Source organism: Nomascus leucogenys, chromosome 15 (genome assembly GCF_006542625.1).
Source record: "Nomascus leucogenys isolate Asia chromosome 15, Asia_NLE_v1, whole genome shotgun sequence".
NCBI lineage: Eukaryota > Metazoa > Chordata > Mammalia > Primates > Hylobatidae > Nomascus > Nomascus leucogenys.
This window is the reverse complement of record NC_044395.1, coordinates 24,849,579-24,870,800: the sequence shown is the minus strand read 5'-3', so window position 1 is coordinate 24,870,800 and position 21,222 is coordinate 24,849,579.

The window sequence follows — 21,222 nt, the reverse complement described above, 5'->3', positions numbered from 1 at the left end:
ACTGCTAGAAATGATAAATATGTGGGTTCATATAAATACATTTTTTTCTCAAGTTTAAATTTGTATGAAAGATAAATAACCACTTAAAAATAAAACATGTTGGGGTTTATAATATGTTTAGATATAAAATGTAGGGATACAATAGCACAAAGAATAGAAGTAGAAAATGAAAATATATTCTTCTCCGATTTTTATACTGCATGTGAAGTGAATATTATATGAAGTTGGACTGTGATAACTTAAAGATGTATATTGTAAATATTAGACTAACCACTAAAAGAAATACATCAGACAAAGTAAACTTCAGAGGAAGGAATATTACCTGAGATTAAAAGGAACATGTTATAATGATAAAGAGGTCACTTCATCAGTGAGACACAATAATCCTGAACATGTAGTATCTAATAACAAAGCTTCAAAACAGATGAAGTTAAAATCTTCAGACTGTAAAAGAGAAATAAGCTAAGCACAGTGGCTCACACCTGTAATCCCAGCACTTTGGGAGGCTGAAGCGGGGTGGATCAACTGAGGTCAGGAGTTGGAGACCAGCCTGCCAACATGGCACAACCCTGTCTCTACTAAAAATATAAAAATTAGCCAGGCGTGGTGGTGGGTGCCTGTAATCTTAGCTACTTGGGAGGCTGAGGCAGGAGGGTTGCTTGAACCTGGGAGGCAGAGGTTGTGGTGAGCCAAAATCGCAACACTGCACTCCAGCCTGAGCAACAAGAGCAAAACTTCATCTCAAAAAAATAAATAAATAAAGGAGAAATAGACAAATTCCTAATGTCTAAAGTTAAAAAAGATTAACTCTACAAAGTGTTGGTGAGGATGTGAAGCAACTGGAACTATCATACACTGCTAGTAATAATAGAATAAGATAAATTACTTCAGAAAACTGACAGTTTCTTAAAAAGTTAGAGGTATGTGTTAGTCTGTTTACATCTCTATTAAACGAAGAAAACCTGAGGTTGGGTAATTTCTAATGAAAAGAGGTTTATTTGGCTCTGCAGGCTGTACAAGCATGGCACCAGCATCTTTTTCTGCTGAGAGCCTCAGGGAGCTTATAATCATGGCAGAAGGTGAAGGGGAGCCAGCGTGTCACATAGCAAGAGAGGAAGAGAGAAGGAGCAGGGAAGTAGGTGTCAGGCTCTTTTAAACAACCAGATCTCACATGAACTCAGAGCGAGAACCCAATCATTACTGTGAGGATGGCACCAAGATACAAGGAATCTATCCTCATTATCCAAACACCTTCCACCAGGCTGCACCTCCAATACTGGGGATCACATTTCAACATGAGATTTGGAAGAGACATACATCCCAACCATGTTATTCCACCATGGCCCTCAAATGTCACATCCTTCCCATATTGCAAAATACAATTATCCCTTCCCGATAGCCCCCCAATGTCTCAACTCATTCCGACATTAACTCAAAAGTCCAAAGTCTCATTTGATACCCAAGGAAAGTTTCTTCCACCAATGAGCCTGTAATCAAGAACAAGTTCTTTACTTCTAAGATACAATGGTAATACAGGCATTGAATAAACATTTCCATTCCAAAAGGGAGAAATGAGCCAAAAGAAAGGGGCAACAGGCCCCACACAAATCCAAAACCCAGCAGGATAGACATTAAATCTCAAAGCTCCAAAACAATCTTTGACTACATGTCCTGCATCCTGGCACACTGATGCAAGGAGGGTGCTCCCAAGGCTTTGAGTGGCTCTGCCCTTGTGGCTTTTCCAGGCTGAGGTTGCAAGCTGCCAGGGGTCTACTATTCTGTGGTCTTAGAAATTTCGTCTGCTAGATACCCTAGCTCATCAGTCTTAAGTTCTGCCTCCCACAAAGCCAAGGGACATGGAAACAATGCAGCAAAGTCTTTGTTAGGGCATAACAAGAGTGACCTTTACACCAGTTTCCAGTAAATTTCTCATTTCCATCTGAGACTTCTTTAGCCCATATTTTTATCAGCATTCAACTCACAACCACTAATTTAACAAGTCTCTAAAAAGTTCCAAACCTTCCCTCAACTTCCTGTACTCATCTGAGCCATCCAAACTCTTCCACCGTCTACCCATTACCCAGTTCCAAAGCCACTTTCACATTTTCAAGTATCTTTATAGCAACATCTCACTCACAGTACCAATTTTCTGTGTTAGTCCATTTGTGTTGCTATAAAGGAATACTTGATGCAGGGTAAAGAAAAGAGGTTTATTTGGCTCACAGTTCTGCAAGCTGTACAGGCATGGCACCAGCATCTTCATCTAGTGAGGGCTTCAGGAAGCTTGCAATCATGGCGGAAGGCAAAGGGGAGCCAGCGTGTCACATGGCAAAAAAGGGAGCAAGAGAGGAGGTGCCAGTCTCTTTTAAACAACCAGATCTCACATGAACTCAGAGTGAGAATTCACTCATTACTGCAAGGACAGCACCAAGCCATTCATGAGGGATCCACCCCCATGACCCAAACGCCCTCCACCAAGCCCCACCTCCAACATTGGGGATCACATTTTAATATGAGATTTTTGAGGAGACACACATCCAAATCATATCAAGGTATATCTGCCATATATTTTCCATTTTTGGCGAGCACATACCTACCACTCCTAGATAACTTCCCACAGAGAAATGAAAACATATGTGCATACAAAGATTTGTATATAAATGTTTATAGTGGCTTTATCCACAATAGCCAAAATGTCAGTGATCCAAGTGTCCATCACCAAGTAAACAGATAACCAAGTTGTGGCATACTCATACAAGAAAATATTGGGCTGCAATAGAAAGATCAATTTCCATAACATTATGCAAAGCAAAATAAGTCATACCAAAAGAAGAGCACATCCTAAATGATCCCATTTATGAGATGTTAGGAGACAATTCTGGCATTTCTGCATGTCTTCTGAGTGAGGGGCACTGACAGCTTTCTTCGGCAAGGTTTGCAAAGCTGCTCCATGGCAGGGATCAGATTTGTTTACATTCCAGTGTAATAAAGTTAGAGTCTTCCCTTCTCTTTCCAGAGGTATTCCAGGGTCGTAAAGATAACACTCAATCTGAATCGAAGGACAAATTTGTTTCCTGAGCAAGATGATCAAGATAAGATCTCTCTCCACAGGGGAGGATGGACAGGTTTGCCAGCAGCCCCTTTAAAATATTAGGGATCCTAGGCTCAGTGTTCCTATGTGTCATAGATCCACAATGTGCACAGTATTAACTTGGGCCCACCTCCACATCACCCCATATGTCTTGAGGGTCAAAGAGAATCAGTAAGAACACAAAGCTCATGTTGCCTACCGTGTTGTAATAAACTGTCTAAATCTGTGTGGGCTCATGTCTCCTCACTGGTCAAGACTATGGCAGAAGAGCGAGCTGGACTAGTACCTGAAGTAGTCACTGTTGCCTAGGAACTGCTTGACTGCTTGACATATGACACTCTAGAGAAAAACAATCTAATCTATAGTGATTCATAGTAGATTGATGGTTGCTTGGGACTAGGTATGGGGACGACTGACTGGAAAGGAGCTGAAGGAAACCTTTTTGGGGTGGTGCTACATTTGTCAAGGCTCACCCTACTATACACTTAAAATGTGTGACTTTTATTATATGCAATATACATCAATAATTTTTTTTTCTCTGTCACACAGGCTGGAGTGCAGTGGCGTGATCTCAGCTCATTGCAACCTCTGCCTACCAGGTTCAAGCGATTCTTCTGCCTCAGCCTCCCGAGTAGCTGGGACTACAGGCGCATGCCAGCATGCCTGGCTAATTTTTTTGTATTTTTAGTAGAGACAGGGTTTCACCATATTGGGTAGGCTGGTCTCGAACTCCTGGCCTCGTGATCTGCCTGCCTTGGCCTCCCAAAGTGCTGGGATTACAGGCATGAGCCACGATGCCAGGCCAATAAAATTTATTTTTAAAATAAATTTTGGTCTCCATCATATGATTAGTGGATGTCTGAGACACTGTGTAAATGATAAAAATAATACACATGTCCAAGGTAATATTCCATTATGAAAAAAGTATTCGACTAAAGTTAATTTGTCACCTTGGATAAGTCAGGTAACCTCTCTCTATCCAAATTATTTGGAAAGGTGAAGTGAAGGCTACATATTTCTTAAGTTTTGACTGAGTGAAAAAGCTGAGATTTAACATACCCACACTGAGTTCTTTGAAAAGGGTTTCATTTTAAAATTTTTATACCAGGTGCAGTGGCTCACACTTATAATCCCAGCACTTTGGGAAGCTGAAGGGAGAGGATTGCTTGAGCTGAGGAGTTCAAGAGCAGCCTGGGCAACAAAGCAAGACCCCATTTCACACTCACAAAAAAAAAAAAAAACAATTAGACAGGCACTGTGGTGCATGCCTATAGTCCCAGCTACTCAGGAGACTGAGGTAGGAGGATCACCAGGAGTCTGAGGCTGCACTGAGCCATGATTGCACCACAGCACTCCAGCCTGGGTGACAGAGCAAGACCCTGTCTCAAAAAAAAAAAAACAAAATCTTTTTTTTTTTTCTTGAGACAGAGTTTCACTCTTGTTGCCGAGGCTGGAGTGTAATTGCATGATCTCGGCTCACTGCAGCCTCCGCCTCCCAAGTTCAAGTGATTCTCCTGCCTCAGCCTCCCAAGTAGCTGGGTTTACAGGAGCCTGCCACCACATCCGGCTAATTTTTTGTATTTTTAATAGAGATGGGGTTTCACCATATTGGTCAGGCTGGTCTCCAACTCCTGACCTCAGGTGATCCATCTGCCTCAGGCTCCCAAAATGCTGGGATTACAGGCATGAGCCACTGAGCCCAGCCTAAAAAACAAAAATTTTATTGTTGCTGTATATACTTTCAATTATGAGTTTACTTTCAAATAAAGGTGTTTCTGCTAGAATGTATCTGAAAATCCTCACTTTAAAAAGCTGAAAAAAATTGGGGACAAACAACTCAAAATCTATGCAATGTTCTAATCTAAGCAACAACAAAACAGTATCAATCCCAACAGAAAACACTACTCCACTAAAAAGACACTATAACCTTAAAAAATAAAGAAATGCTAAAATACATACAGGAATATCCCCAAAAGGTGAAGTTTTGATGACGAAAGGGGTGAAGGATTGAGCATTCTGTTTTATAAAGAGATAAGGTGAATGTAGACAGGTCAGAAAGAACCACACAATAAGTACTTCTAAGATGGAGCATGTGTCTAAACTAGAGAGGAGTATAACAGGATGCATGGACAGTCTGTATAGCTCTGGATTCTCCCACAGTTCACTGTATTCAGCTCCATGAGGGTATTTTGCCTTCAATGCAATCTTGGTTACAGGTAATATGTTGGGAAAAACCTACATAATCAATCAAACAGTGTGACTTCCATTTTACACTGACACTATTCCCCAATTTACCATTTCAGTGTAAGCAAATTTGATTTACAGAAATATGCACATTAGTAGCAGAATAGACTGTCCTTTTCTTTAATATTTGAGATCCAAAGTCAGTTCCTTAAGAAAATCTTCCCTGACCTCTTGCCCCAGACTTGGGTAGGCCCCACCAGGGACACAACCCCATAGCTGTCTGTACTTTTCGTTTATAATATAACACAGCTTATAGTCTTATGAAATTATTTTCTTATTATCTGACTCCTTCATGCACCCTAAGAGGTATTTTCACTCACCACATATGCTCAAGCACTGGCATAGTGCCTAGGCACACAGTAGGTGCCAAAGAAATACTGATTAACTAGAAGAATTATTTAATTAATTAAATGTTATTATACTATTAAAGTGTACCCTTAATTGCTGTGCTATGGCTTTTATAAAATTAAAATTTATTCTTTTTCCTTTTGCTACTGCTTTCTTTATTTTTAAAATAAGTGACAGAAAGGTTGGTTTGGGGACAGATCCATTCTGTTGGTGACAGGGACAAAGAACAGTAGGAGAAAAGAAGACATGGGAAGAAAGATAATAAGCTTGGTGAATTAAAAAAAAAAATTCTCACTGTGGCTACCAGATCTCTGTTAGTATAAAAGGTTATTAAGTGAACTGTTTAAATCAATATAATACACCCCCTTACTTCACCTATCCAACCTATCTCGAGAAATAAATTTAAAATCTCATTGGGAACACATGGACACAGGAAGGGGAACATCACACACCGGGGACTGTTGTGGAGTAGGGGGAGGGGGGAGGGATAGCATTAGGAGATATACCTAATGCTAAATGACGAGTTAATGGGTGCAGCACACCAACATGGCACATGTACACATATGTAACAAACCTGCATGTTGTGCACATGTACCCTAAAACTTAAAGTATAATAATAAAATAAAAAATTTAAAAAAATGTTTCATACACACTTAAAGATGTGTTAATTTTGAGAAAATACTACTTTCTAGTCAGGTGGTATTGCAAACTCATATGTATGCTACAGATTGAAGAAATCCAACAGAAAGACCCAACTAATCTGATAATCTGGAGTTTTATTCCAACTTTTGCTAAAACATTTAATTAGATTATAAACCCCACAAAAGCTCCTTCACTGTGGGACTCCTTTATTCACAAATGACCTGAGTAAGATCATTTGTGGGATGAGTGAGTGAACTTTGGTGCTTATAAAGATCACAGAAAGCATGATCTTAAGTTCCATGATTTTAAGTCATGGAAAGCATTCTCCAGGGAGAGGTTATTTGATAATTTTGGATAGTGTAGATGAGCAGACCCCAAGAACATTACTGATTCACCATCCAAATACATCCAAAAATGTTCTTTGTCAGCAATGTAGTGAAGTGTGTACTTCGTTTTTGCACTCTATGTAAGAAGAGAATCATAATATTGATATAGATACACACATGCATATACATGTATGTATATATATGTATTGCATGATCAAAGGTTAAAAACTTCATCCCAAAGCTCCTTGATTGCAGCTTCATATCATTTTTAAACCTTCAATATAAAAATCCAGAAATTATGTTTTTCTTTTCACATCCCAAGGAATATTTAATCTGATAGAAAAAAATATAAAGAGTGCTTTATTCTAAAATCTCTCTACCATATAATAGATTAAACTAGTCATTGCATGGAACAAAAAAAAAATAAAAATAAAAATAAATAAAATAAAATCTCATTGGAAATAACGTTATTATAATTATTTGCTTCTATAAAATTCATTCAGTGATTTGACATCTCCTTTATTTCCCATTGTAAATGGCCCTACAAGGTAATTTGTCACACATTGATTAGACAATAGTATATACACAACTTTACAATGAGTAGGGGGGAATGGAATCAATCATTCTTTATTTTTCCCCTACAGAATAGTATGCCATCACCCTTTCCCCAAAATTCTACATATTAATGAGATTGAAATTATCATCAAAATCATAAACTAAGGCCCAGAGAAATTAAATGTTTTCTTGCCCAAGGCCATACAACAAATTTATGGAAGAGCTGGGGTTAGAATTCAGATTGCCTCTCAGTTGAGTGATACTGAGTTTTAAGACTCTTTTCTTCTCTTTGTAGGGATTTCTAAATGTCTTCCTGCTTTTTCTTCTTTTTAAATGGGGGCTTTGCTTTCTGAAAATCTGCTATAAATCATGACAGCCATGTCATATCATGACAGATATGGAAATAAAATGCTTTGATTTTGCTATATTGCAGTTTGCCAGTGATTGCATCTGTGTATGAAAGGTGAAACACAGAAAACGCACACACAAATGAACACACCAAAAAATAGGAATTATACCCAGAAAACCAAAAAGATGTTTTGAGCATATAATTTACAGCAACAACAAACCTAAGGCAAAGTGAGGCTTCTAAATCCAAAATCTTCTACCACTATTATCACCTTGTCAACTAGTGATATGGTTTGACTCTGTGTTCCCACCCAAATCTCACCTTGAATTGCAAGAATCCCCACGTGTCAAGGATGGGACCCAACAGGAGGTAATTGAATCATGGGGGTGGTTCCCCCATGCTGTTCTCATAATAGTGAGTGAGTTCTCATTTTGCTCAGCACTTCTCTTTCTTGTTGGCATTTGAAGAAGGACATGTTTGCTTCCCCTCCCATCATGATTGTAAGTTTCCTGAGGCCTCCTCAGCCCTCCAGAACTGTGACTCAATTAAACCTCTTTCCTTTATAAATTATCCAGTCGTGAGCAGTTCTTTACAGCAGCATGAGAACAAACTGATACAACTAGTGATCATTTTTATTACCCTCAGATGTGGCTTAAGGTTTGGCAACGTCTGTGTTTTGCCAGGCATTTGACAAATTGGAACCAAGGAACCACTACCAGTTCAGGTGGGCTCCAATGTAAGTTTCCAAATTGAAAGTCCCAAAGTAACATAAACTCAGAGCCACAATTTAAGGGCTCCTCTACCAAGCAAGCTAGATGGATCCTTAGACCCCGAGTAAATTATAACCTTCTTTTCAGAGATGTATGCTCCAATGCATCCTGGCAATATGGTGATGGAAAGCAAAGAAAGCATTTTAAGGGAGAGAACTTACTTAGGAGGCATGATGTGTGGTGGTGAAGAGCACAAACCTTGGAGACACAAACTCTGTTTGTATTCAAATTCCAACTCTACTTCCCACTGGCTTCTGTCCTTGGGCAGAAGTTATTTAACATCTCTGAGTTTTAACAATGTCCCCTATTCAAGTGGTGGGTGCACTGAAAGCCCAGACTTCACCACTATGCAATGTATGAATGTAACACAACGACACTTATACCCCTAAACCTATAAAACAAACAAACAAACAAAAAACACAGCTATAAGATGAAGGTATTGATAGCACCTACATGAAGTACTTACATCATAGAGTAGTTGTAAGGATTAAATTAATTGATATTTATGGAGCACTTAGAGTAAAACCTGGGACCTCTAAGTACTGTATATGTGTTTGCTAATAAAGAAAATGATCTCCCTCATAGCATTTGGGGGCTTTTTTTTTTTTTTTTGAGACGGAGTTTCCCTCTTGTTGCCCAGGCTGGAGTGAAATGGCATGATCTTGGCTCACTGCAACCTCTGCCTCCCGGGTTCAAGGGATTCTCCTGCCTCAGCCTCCCGAATAGCTGGAATTACAGGCGCCCGCCACCATGTCTGGCTAATTTTTTTTAATTTTTTTTTTTAGTAGAGACAGGGTTTCACCATGTTGGCCAGGCTGGTCTAAAACTCCCGACCTCAGATGATCCACCTGCCTTGGCCTCCCAAAGTGCTGGGATTACAGGCGTGAGCCACCTTGCCTAGCCCAGGGGACTTTTTTCAAGGAAGTTCTTTCTCCATAGTTCCTAAAGTACCATACATGAGATTGTTTTCTCCCACTTGTAAGACAGTTTGCAGACAGTACTCCTTTGTTCCACTTCAATATGTAAATAAATGGAAGCCTAACAGTTAAAGCTGAGAGGCTGCCACTTTGCAGTTAGCCCCTGAGGCCAACACTAATCTCTTAAGGAAAAATGAAATAATCGAAGAAAAATACAAACCAGAAATAACAAAGTCTGTATGCAAGACGTAACTTAAGACCTTGATCACGGCACTGATACTCATTAGTAATCAGGGCATTTGCTGGTGTCTCTCAGTCTCTCAGACATACTTTCAATAGGCCGAGTGTGGTGGCTCATGCCTGTAATCCCAGCATTTTGGGAGGCTGAGGTGGGCAGATTGTTTGAGGCCAGGAGTTTGAGACCAGCCTGGCCAACATGGCAAAACCCCGTCTCTGCTAAAATTACGAAAATTAGCTGGGCCTGGTGGTGCATGCCTGTAATCCTACCTATGTCGGGAGGCTGAGGCACGAGAATTGCTTGAACCCAGGTGGCGAAAGTTGCAATGAGCCAAGATCATGCTACTGCACTCCAGCCTGGGCGGGAGAGCAGGACTCTGCCTCAGAAAATAAATAAAAAAGATATACTTTCAATAAAAAGTACGTTGTCAATTGTTGCTTCACAGATAACTGAGCTAATTCTAAGTGGGCAGTCCAAATGTTCCTACAAGACAGGTCAAGGGGGATTGACACATAGTGAACATTTAATGGATAAATAATAATAGCAAATATGTATTTTGCATAAACCCTGTGTCAAGCATTTTTCTAATCTACAGTAATTCTATAAGGTTATGACTGATTTTGTCTCCACTTTAAAGAGGAGGAGTATGAAGCACATAGGTTTACTGGATTTTCTAAGGTCACACAGTGAGCAAGTGTTGGAGCTGGGATTCTGTCTAGCTCCAGAGTCTATGCAGTGAGCAATTAGGCCATGAATGAATTTAAGACGCAGTTCAGAAGGACAAAGTAGCAGCCAAGAGAGTATGCTGCTTGTGTCTCCATTCAGCTGCGAGGAGTTCAATAGCTTCAGCCTTTATCTGTGCCTTCAGGATCTGCAGATTTTGAACTGAGGCCATGTTCTTCTTGGTCAGTCTCCTACCAATGATTACATGAGGAAGCCTGCTAGAAGCAGGACATCTCTAACAGGAGTCTTCACTCTGGAGCTCCCTGTTGGCTTGGCAGAGACCATCAGAGGGGCACAGCAGCCCCAGGCTCTCTGCACGTGATCCTGCTCCATCTCCCCTTTCCTTCCACAGGAGACAGATCAACACTGCAGTCTGAAGGCTTCTCCTGCTCAATCCTGCTTCCTTGCCCTTTTTGCTTTCACAGGTGTCACCCCCTCCTCCAAGAAACTTCTTGCACTGCCATCTCTTCTCAGCAACTACTTCTCAGAGGAAGTATCTGGTATTTCCAGTCAAGTATCTGGCTGAGATCTCACCAGTGAGAAAAGAATATGAAACTTCAGTAACAAAAATCTGAGCTGCGGGAGATGAGTCCAGACATGTGAGAGAGAATTGCTTAGTCAAGGGCAAGCAAGACACTAGCTGCCTCACTGTAGCATTAAACCTTTTGTGTCACGTTGCTTTGCCACTCTGTTGACAAAGTCTTCATCTTCTCTCAGGTACTGATATTAATCTTATGCTAGAATACCTGCTTTCCTTTTGTCATTTTCAACACAGTAAGAGGATGAAATCGGACTTAATTGTAGAATACTGACATTTTGGCAGATGCAAATGCTTCCTACTCCCCCAGTTTTACCTGGAAGAGAATATAAAGCCTCGTGCCCCATGCAACTCCATGACTGAGCTGACTTCTTCCCATTTAAAAGGCAGACGAAGCCCAGTATGGTGGCTCACGCCTGTAATTCTAGCACTTTGAGAGGCTGAGGCAGGTGGATCGTTTGAGCTCAGGAGTTCGAGACCAGCCTGGACAACATGGTGAAACCCCGTCTCTACTAAAAATACAAACTGAGGTGGGAGGATCACCTGAGCCTGGGGAGGTCAAGGCTGCAGTGAGCTGTGATCGCACCGCTGCACTCCAGCCTGGGGGACAGAGTGACACCCCATCTCAAAACAAGTAAAAAATAAAAGGCAGACAAGTGGGATTTTCACTAATCTTTTATGTTCAGGCAAAACTAGATGCTTTCTTAATTGACTTCCTCAGTAAAAATTATAAAATCACATGGTAGGAAGGAGAGAAAGATGAAAACAAGTCGAGGTTTCTCTACATGGATTTAGCCTCCTAGAAATAAAGACAGATAACACATTACGGTCAAGTCAAAAGGCAGGAGATTGCTTATAATTTTCTTAACTTGTACGAATAAGTATTGTAGAAACCATTGGGCAGATATACTGTAGAAGTATTTATACAGTAGATAAGCACACCACTAGGTACAACAGCTGCATTAGTTAGGGCTATTTGTTTGTAAGCAATAGATAGCAACTCTTTAGCTATCTTAAAATAAATGTATCAGAAGGATGTGAGGTTCACAGAGGCAATGAAAGGCTAGAACCAGGAAGAACAACAATGGCTTGTAGCAAGAACAGTATGATCAAGGAGCCCTGCTAGGATGGGTTGGGAATCCAATTATTTTCAACATCATTGTTCTTCTGCTCAATATTTGAATTCCAAGGAGGGAACAGCAGATTGGCTTAGCTTGTATCATTTCCAACCACTGGGGAGGAGTAAACAGGACCCCTGATTATAGTGCCAACAGACAATACCCAGTGGGAAAGAGAAAATTCCTTAAAAGGAAGTCAGATAGGAAGGAAGGAAGGAAGGAAGGAAGGAAGGAAGGAAGGAAGGAAGGAAGTGGGGAGGGAAGTGGGGAGGGAGGTGGGGAGGGAGGGAAGGAGATGGGGCGGGAGGGAGGGAGGGAAGGAGATGGGGCGGGAGGGAGGGAGGAAGGGAGGAGGGAGGAGAAATGACTGTTGGACAGCCAAATAGCTTCAGCTATTTAATAGTTTAGATTACATTTCCCAATTTTTTTTTTTTTTTTTTGAGATGGAGTCTTGCTCTGTCACCCAGGCTGGAGTACAGTGTCGCAATCTCAGCTCATTGCAACCTCCACCTCCTGGGTTCAAGCAATTCTCTTGCCTTAGCCTTCCACGTAGCTGGAACAACAGGCATGTGCCACCACATCTGGCTAATTTTTGTATTTTTAGTAGAGACTGGGTTTCACAATGTTGGCCAGGCTGGTCTTGAACTCCTGACCTCAGGTGATCTGCCCGCCTCAGCCTCCCAAAGTGCTGGGATTACAGGGGTGAGCCACCATGCCTGGCCTCCCAATTATTACTAGTGAGCAAATTCAGTAAGATGCATATGATTTATCCATGTGCCTCTCTCTATCTGCCCCTCTCAAGGCTAATTAGCCTTTGACAGAAGGCATACAACTGGAATAAAAAGTTTCTTGGTACTATTGAATCAGTTCTTTAAAAGAGATATAGATAAACCAGAGTAACTTTTGAAGAGGGGACCAGTATGGTGAGAGAATCTAGACATCGTAATATCTAAAGAAGAGCTGAAAAAACTAAGAATATGTAATCAGAAGGAAAAAGTCTCCGAAGGCATAGAAAGTATAGATTAGCTGCTGTCACATGTTTGTTGTGTTTTGATGACCTTAGAGTTACCATCTTCCCAAATTGTTGATTTAGAACATATGGGATTCAGAATCAATGGACAGATTCAGAAAAAAATGAGAGAGGGTTGGCTCTGCCTTCACTGGGTATCAAATGCTGAATTGATTCCTGTTGGAAAGAAATAAAACAATATGGGAAAACTAAGAGGCAGTGTTAGGAAATTGTATCAAAAGAGAATTGAGCTAGATATGACAATGGCAACAATAATGGCTTTATTTTGAAAACATAATACTAGGTACCGTGTCATACTTTTAAAATATCACTGCCTCTCAAACCTTCTCACTCTAGGATCCTTAATGACAGAAGAAAGAGAATTATTACTTCCAGATCCCGGGAGACAAAAGAATTCATGGCAATAGTAAGATCGTTGGGAGTTCTTAGATCTTACATTGAAAAATCATGGCGCTTTTAAATTCTGCTTCATAAGACAGTAGTGTTTATTTTAGGTTTTATATTTATCTGCCTTTGAGATGGACAGACATAGATTGGATGTAGATACAGATTCTTAAAAAATATAGACAGGGTCTCGCTCTGTTGCCCAGGCTTGAGTGCAGTGGCACAATCATGATTTGCTGAAGCCTCAAACTTCTGGCCTCAAGCAATTTTCCCACCTCAGTTTCCTGAGTAGCTGGGAGGGTGGGTGGCGCATACCACCACACCTGGCTAATTTTTTAATTTTTTTGTGTTTTGAGACGGTTTCTTGCTTTGTTCCCCAAGCTGGTCTCAAACTCCTGGCTTTAAGCAATCCTCCGGCCTCAGCCTCTCAAAGTTCTGGGATTACAGGCGTGAGTGTCACTTCCAACCCTTGAGGAGGTGTAAAGAGGACCCCTGATTATAGTCAGTGTGGTGGCATGCACCTGTAGTCCCAGCTACTAAGGAAGCTGAGGTTGGAGGATCACTTGAGCCCAGGAGTTTGAGGCTTCAGTCAACCATGATTGTGCCATGGCATTCCATAAATAAATACAAATATATATGTATTTTGTTGTTATTATATATCGTATTTTGTAACATATAAATATACATTTATATTTACATAAAATTTTTTGAAACTCTGGGACCTGCCCTTCAAGAGCTGTATTTATCATATAACTTGTTTGGGGGGCCTCTTGAAGCACCATTGCATAACTCTGTGGGTATACATACTCCAGTTCCTGAATGACAGCCAAATATTTAGGAAGAGGGTGTTTTTAATATAGTCCTCTCCGAATAATAGAGAATTCTTTGAAGATGGAAACTTGTACACAGAGTGACTACTAGGTTCCCAAGGACGGTTTCAAACCAAGGATGATTTCAAAACCAATTGGATTTCAGTCTACTCCTTCAATTTCCCCAGCAAAGGCAATCTCCACCTCTATCCCTCAGAATTATCCCAACTCCTAGGATGTGAGGAGTGAACACTCAACTGCTATAGGGTAGGGCAAAAGGTAGCAAAAGGTCAAGGATAGGTAGATGCTTTAAATAGACAACCATTTAAATGTCTATCCAAATGGACAACCCAACAGATAGAAAAAATTAACTAGTTTGCTGCTGAATTAAATAAGCTCTAAGTCCTAAGCTCTAAGTCTCCTATTCTTATGGTAGACACTAATATATTCAATGTACTTTTGTCAGTGAGCCTGGCAAAAATATTGCACTTATTAAATTATTCAGTTTTGAGCTGGAAGAAATCGTAAGGCTAATTTAGTGCAGCCTCCCTCATTTTACAGTTGAAAGAACTGAATCTCTATAAAGATAAGTTGCTTGCCAACAATGACATGGATTTAGAACCGGGCTGGACCCTTTTATTCCCAATTGAATGTTCTTTTTACAGTGACAAGGCAAGCTGTCATGGAAAGAGAAGCTTTAAAATGGTACACACAAGTGCATCACTTTCCTGGCCTTGTGACCTTGGGCAAGTTTCTAATCCCTTTTGAGCACCAGTTTCCTCATCTGTAGAGTGCAAATGATCATAATCTTCAATGGATTCTTCCAGGGACTTAAAGAAGTAATGCTTGCAAAGTAACTAGTACAATGCCCAGCCTATGGAATCTGCCTATGAAAATACTTTTGTTCTCCAATTTCCAGCCCTTCTTGTTGGGTTGTTTGCCAAGTCCTCCTGCTGATACTGCACCCATGGTATTAGGAACAAGAGTGGACTTTCCCCTCCTCTTTATAAATTATAAAACAGAGAAATGGGGAGGGGAATGCAGTGAAATATTAACAGTTGAGGAACTGGATGAGAGGAGCCTGGGAGATCTTTGTACTTGCAAATGTTCCGTTTAAGCTTGAAACCATTTCAAAATGAATTATTTTTCCGTGGAAAAATAAAATGCACACCTCCACATGTTGTTTTCTTCCATTCCAAAGCCCAATTGCATAGCAACTGGACTGAGGTTTTTAACCCCCACATGTAACGTAAACTATGTATTAGTAAGCTCACCCTTCCAATCCTCTGTTCTAGAGGAAGTCGGGCTTGTGATTCCCCTTTCATTTGTTGAACACATAACACAAAGAGGAACTGTTCTCAGGCTCAAGTCACGGGCTGGAACTCAGAAGTGCTTTGGTTTAAATGATGAATGCATGGTCACCCATGTTTAACCACTGATTGAGAGGAGGTCACATGCTAAATCAGAAAAGTCCCAATGAAGGGGAAAGTAATTGAGAGTCTTTTGTACCCAAAATAGTACAAATAGGTTCCAGCTGAGAAGGAACTCAAATTAGTTTTCCTTTCACAGAGCTTTAATGCTGTATTTTTCAACATGATTTGGAAGACACCTATACCAACAACTGTTATCATATACACATTCTTCTTTATCTGATAAAGCACCAAGATCCTGCTCAAACCATAAGTTTGGTAAGCAGAAATGACCCTTACCTACATTGTCTTTAACTACATGGAAAGCCCTTCATATTTTGAGGTGTAAATAATCTGTAGACAGTTTCTACAAGGAAAAGAGGAATAATAATAATAATATTGTCTTAACAAGGATGTTTTCAGATCAGGGTAGAAATGCTAGCACAAATCCAAAGCAACTTCCCCTCACCTAAAACTCAGCATAAAACTCATTCATTCACTCGCTTATTTAGCATTCACTGAATTCCTCTTCATTACCACTTATGCTAGGTGGTGATTAGGGGATATTATGGAGAGTAAACCAGATGTGGTCTCTGCTCTCACTGACCACAACCTAGTGGGGAAGACAGGCATGAACAAGCAATCATAATGAGTGGTATGAGTTCTCAGGCAGACGATGTGGGGAAGCACACAGGAGGGGCACTCAGCTCAGTCTAGTGGGGCAGGGGGGCTTCCCAGAGGAAGTTACATCAAAGCTGACACCCAACGTTCAAGTTAGAAGTAATCAGCCAAGAATGTTTCCCAAGCAGAAGAATGACATGTGTCATTATCTGGATATTAGAAATTCCAAAAGGCTGAAGTGGAGGAAGGTTGAGGTAAGGAGGAAAAATGAGAACAGGAGGTTTCACATGGCACATGTTGAATGTTAAACAGCACATACTCCCTCCGAGGGAAGACCTTTACCATAGAGTTTGCAGGGCTGTTTCCCTGGCCTTCTTTCGGAGACCGATTTTTTCCTTGGGAGATAAGATGACCTGGATAAAGTGGACTTTGGACAAACGTGTTTTGTAGGCATGTTTTCTTTAGTGTCTTCTCTCTCCCTTATTCCAGCCCCTTTCTTCAATTCTGGTGTTACAGCAGAAATAATTAACATCTGTGGTATGTGCCCGGTACCACCAACTCTCAAAATAACCCTAAGGGATATTATTATTATTCCTATTTTATGATAAGGAAACTTGGGCTCATGTACTAACTTTCCCAAGGTCATAGTACTAATAAATGGCAGCATTGATATGGGAACCCAGTGTTACCTGAATTCAAAGCTCATCCTCCTAATCGTCCTGGTACCCAACCTCAAGTTATGTAGTTGGCATCCCATTCCCTGCAAAGTCTTTCTCTCAGTTATCTATCAGCTAGTTAATTAAATGAAGTCATTATGGGCTGCGCACACAAAAGATATTCAAAGTGCTGATGACTACAGTATCAACTGATAGAGTTAGCTACATTAATCATGGTGTTTAAATAGAGACCTCTTTAAGACTACAAATACCTTTAGGGCTGAAAGCCATGAAACTCATCCTGTGAAAAGATGAGTGGCGTTGATAGATGGAGTTGTAACCATGGCAGCCCCTTAAATCATGCCATGGAAACAACTGAGTGCCTTCCTGCTTGTTGCTATACTACTTGCTCTTAGGTGATGCATCTGAGGTCTTAACAGAAACCCATCCCACACCACCCCTTTCTTCCCCTGTCCCATGAATCAGTGTTACACAGAGGAGAAAAATTAGGCCCTTTCCTAAACTGCACCTATAATAGCAACTACAGAAGTAGGAATTTCCACCACGGTCAAAAGGGAAATTTAGAACACTGTCATGCCAAAAGTGTTCTTCCTACTCTGTAATCCATGGAACGTATATATTTTTTAGATCAACAACATGACTAGCTGTGTGTTCTTGGAAAAAAACAAAAAATTCACCTTTTGGAAACTATTTTCATTTTTCTATTTTTTTAAAGCTTCAGAGAAATTATCTCTAAAGATCACTCCAGGTAAACAACTCTAAGAAACAAGCTGCCTCGAAGACTTTTCTCAGGTAGTATCTTAATGCATCTAGATACAGCGTGAAGTTGAAAGGGACTTGAGGGACCTTCTAAGCTAACCCTGCTAGACTGCTTCACTGATCTTTGCTTTCCTTATCTCTAGTATAAAAAAATACTCAAATGTTTACTATTGTTGAGTGACCCCCTAATCTGATGCGAGAACCCCATATGATATTATCTGTCACACATGGCCACTGTCCATTGCGTGTTCATTATACACCTCAAAGGCTGAGAAGCTCACTAATTCCGGAGACAACTCATTTATTTTTCGGGCATCTATAACTGCTATAGACTTGTCTTTATAGTGAGCCAAAATCCACTTCCTGTCATTGTACTCTTCAGAGAAAAACACTCTGGGCCACACGAGAGGCGGACAGACAAAGGACAAAGCTGCATGGGCTTTAATAAGCCATAAAGTGATGAGGGCCCTTAAAGGTCATCTTTGAGCTTCCTTTCCACTGGATATGTAAAAAATAATCTATGCGAGGAGAAAAGACAAAAATACTGACCTTGTGAACAAAAGGAAATTGGGTGAAAGTGAACCAGGCCTCCCTGTGAACAGGGAGCGTGTTCATGCTTTTTTATAAATAAAGGATGAGAGGGGCCCGATCCAAACTATAAATGACCCACGGGTTCTTCTAGTCATGAAAGAGAGAATGTGAGAAACTCAAATGAATCACTTTCTTAATTCAGGCTACCAGGCAGACATGACAGTGAAAAATGTGTCCCAGGAATAAGGGTCGTGCCTATTAAGACAAATGTAGCGTCGTTTCAAACACAACTTCCCTGCACTCTGATAAAACCCTTGCTGGGCTGCTCAGTCTCTAGAGAAAGTGCCCCATTCACTGCCTCACACCCTGGGAGAAGGAGTAGAGGCCACTTCTGAAAAGACAAGTTGTTAAGTAAAGTGCAATAGAGAGGGGCCACCTGCCAAGGGTCAAGGGAGGGATTTAGGGGCATTCTCTTGTGGATCCCTTTTTGTCCTGTGAGGGCATAAAATGGTTTGGGTTGTACAGAGGAATGAAGTTTCATGGAGACAAGAGAGTAAGGCTTCCCCGCTGATTAGCTGCAACCTTGAGCAAGACCCTTAACCTCTCTGTAGTTTAGTGCGCCAGTCTCTGACCAAAAGGTGGAAGCGTGCCACACAGGCCTTCTGTTGGGGTCTCACATTTACTTATATTATTTCCTCGTTATGGGTGCTCTGATTCCCAAATTCTAAGAAGGAAATATGTAAACTTCCCTACCCCAATCATTTCCCCTAGCAAATGGCCATGGGAATGGTCAATACTGCTGAGGAGCTGCTGGGAACCCCACATTTGTTGCAGTCTCGTTCTAGGGTCTTTCATTGTTCTGAGCCAAAACCTGAACCAGAGCTACCAAGGAGTGACTTTTTTTCCAGGATTATGAGTCACTCACAAAGTACCAACTCCCCCCTCCCCAGGACCCTTGGAGCTTCCTAAACAAGCCCAAGGCCATGGCTCATGTTCTCCATATTTTAGGGTAACCTTACCCAGGGTCTACACTGAACCTGACGGGAAAACCTAATAAGAGTTCCCAGGAGCCTTAGAGGCAGACTGTAGATCAGTGTACTATGGGGTCTAAACTTGGCCACTGAACAAGCCACTTAGCTTATTAGAGTGAGAGGGTGGGCAGACACTGCTGCTAACTATCCTAAATCTCAAATCAAAGACTTTTCATGATACCTTTCTTAATTTCAGTTATGCCAACAGGGACCAAAAGTAATATTTGGGTGAAACAAGACAACTGTTTAGTTTGTGGCCAATGATCCCATTTTTTCCCCACCGTCCTTCATGTGATTCACCAGGAAAACATCAAAAGGACTTCCCTTCTCACCCACAGCAGCCTAAAGGGTCTATGAGTGGGACTTACAATGACCTTGCTGCTGTCTGGATTGATGACACTAGGCAGACTGGATACATGGGTGTTCATCTGTCACTCAAAATTGGCTGGATTCTCAATGATAGTAGCAAGGTATTTTAGCTTTTATAAACCTGTTTTGATCATTGTCAAATTTTCCAACTATATTAGATCTTAGGATTTGCTTTTGGAGCCAGAGAATGAACAATGTTCATAAGAGACTTTCCAACTTTATATGCTACAATGTTGTGAATGTGACTATGATAAATTTTTTTAAAATTCTCCCTGTAATACAGGCCTCAGAAAGAAACTACTTCTTTCCTTCCTGAATTTTGGTATTCAGGAATTTTGTACAAAAACATTAGTTTTTGTACACCACATGGTCTATAGCTCTGTCTCATTGCTAGTAGAACTATCAATGACAACTCACTTGCCCTAAGCACCTACATGTTGTTAAGAATGTATTAATTACAGTAACAGAAAACAACTCCTTCCTTGTGGCTTTCATGAATTACACAAATTGTGTTTTAATTTTTCTGATTTTTCAAATAAGTTCAACCATGTGCTACACCACTAAAGTTACTTAATAATGTTTTAAGTCTAATTCTATAAAGACATTATTATTCAACATTTTTGGTCAAGTATTCCAAAGGCCCTGATGTATTGTAAAGTATACCCTTAAAAGAGTTATTATTTTTTCCACTTTCGTGTATAATTTTCCCACTAACCTGCACTTCACCTGTTTTTTTCTTACTTTCCATTCATTCTCTCATCTTTGATTCATGCTCTATTTTGTGCCTGTCTGTTCCTTTCACAATATTCTTATCTTTTCTTTGTTTCTGATAGTTTCAGCTCCATTTCATTCATCAGCATTTTCGTATTCTTCCTCACTGACATCTGCTGCTATGGGTTTCTGTTTTTGTTCTCTGGATTCAATGCACAGCTTCCCTTCCATTTTCCTCCCTCTCTGTCCTCCGTGCCTGTGAGCTTCTTTGTCTTTTTGTGCTGCTGATCGGACTCTGGACAGGCTTTGAGAAAGCTGTAAGGAGTTGGCATTCTGGCCGCAGCTAATGATGATCCAACAGCTATTTAAGCAGCAGGCAACTTGCAATATTCAAGCAAGAAAGAAAAGCACAGAGAGCATACTCAGCCACATACTTTTCAGAAATGTCAGTGTTCTACAAATGCAATGGGGGCTGGCTCTATTTAGTGTTCAAATTGGCTTGCCTCATTCAACAAATAGATCTTATGCTCAGCCTCTGGGAGTGAGTGTGAAGACCTTTTCCCTTCTAATGGAGATTGGATTTTGTTTGTGCTCTGGTGTTTTGTTCCTGTTTCCTTGTATGCGTCTATTTACCAAGAAAGTAATTTCACTTCTTTGTGCTTTGCTTTCCCCACCTGACTTGCTGGGAGGTTTTCTGGTGCTTATTTCATTTCCCATAGTGGAGATAATGCTTTATGCCTGCCTAGGTGGCACCACCATGGAAGGAGGTGTGCCAGATATGGGGGTCACAAACACAGCATGGCAACATGGTTTCATGGGGCATTTCCCAAACTGCATTACCCTATCAATCAGCATGTGTTTCTGAGCACTTTATAGTTCTCTGTTAGATTTTGAAGGTGATACAGAGATTTATTAAGCATGTTCACTGCCCTCCTGGAGGCAGCAAGCTAGCTGCGGAGACAAGACTAATGCACACAAAAGAGATAAAGTCCCCAAGCAAAGCTCCATGTGTGATTAAATGCCACAGTGAGG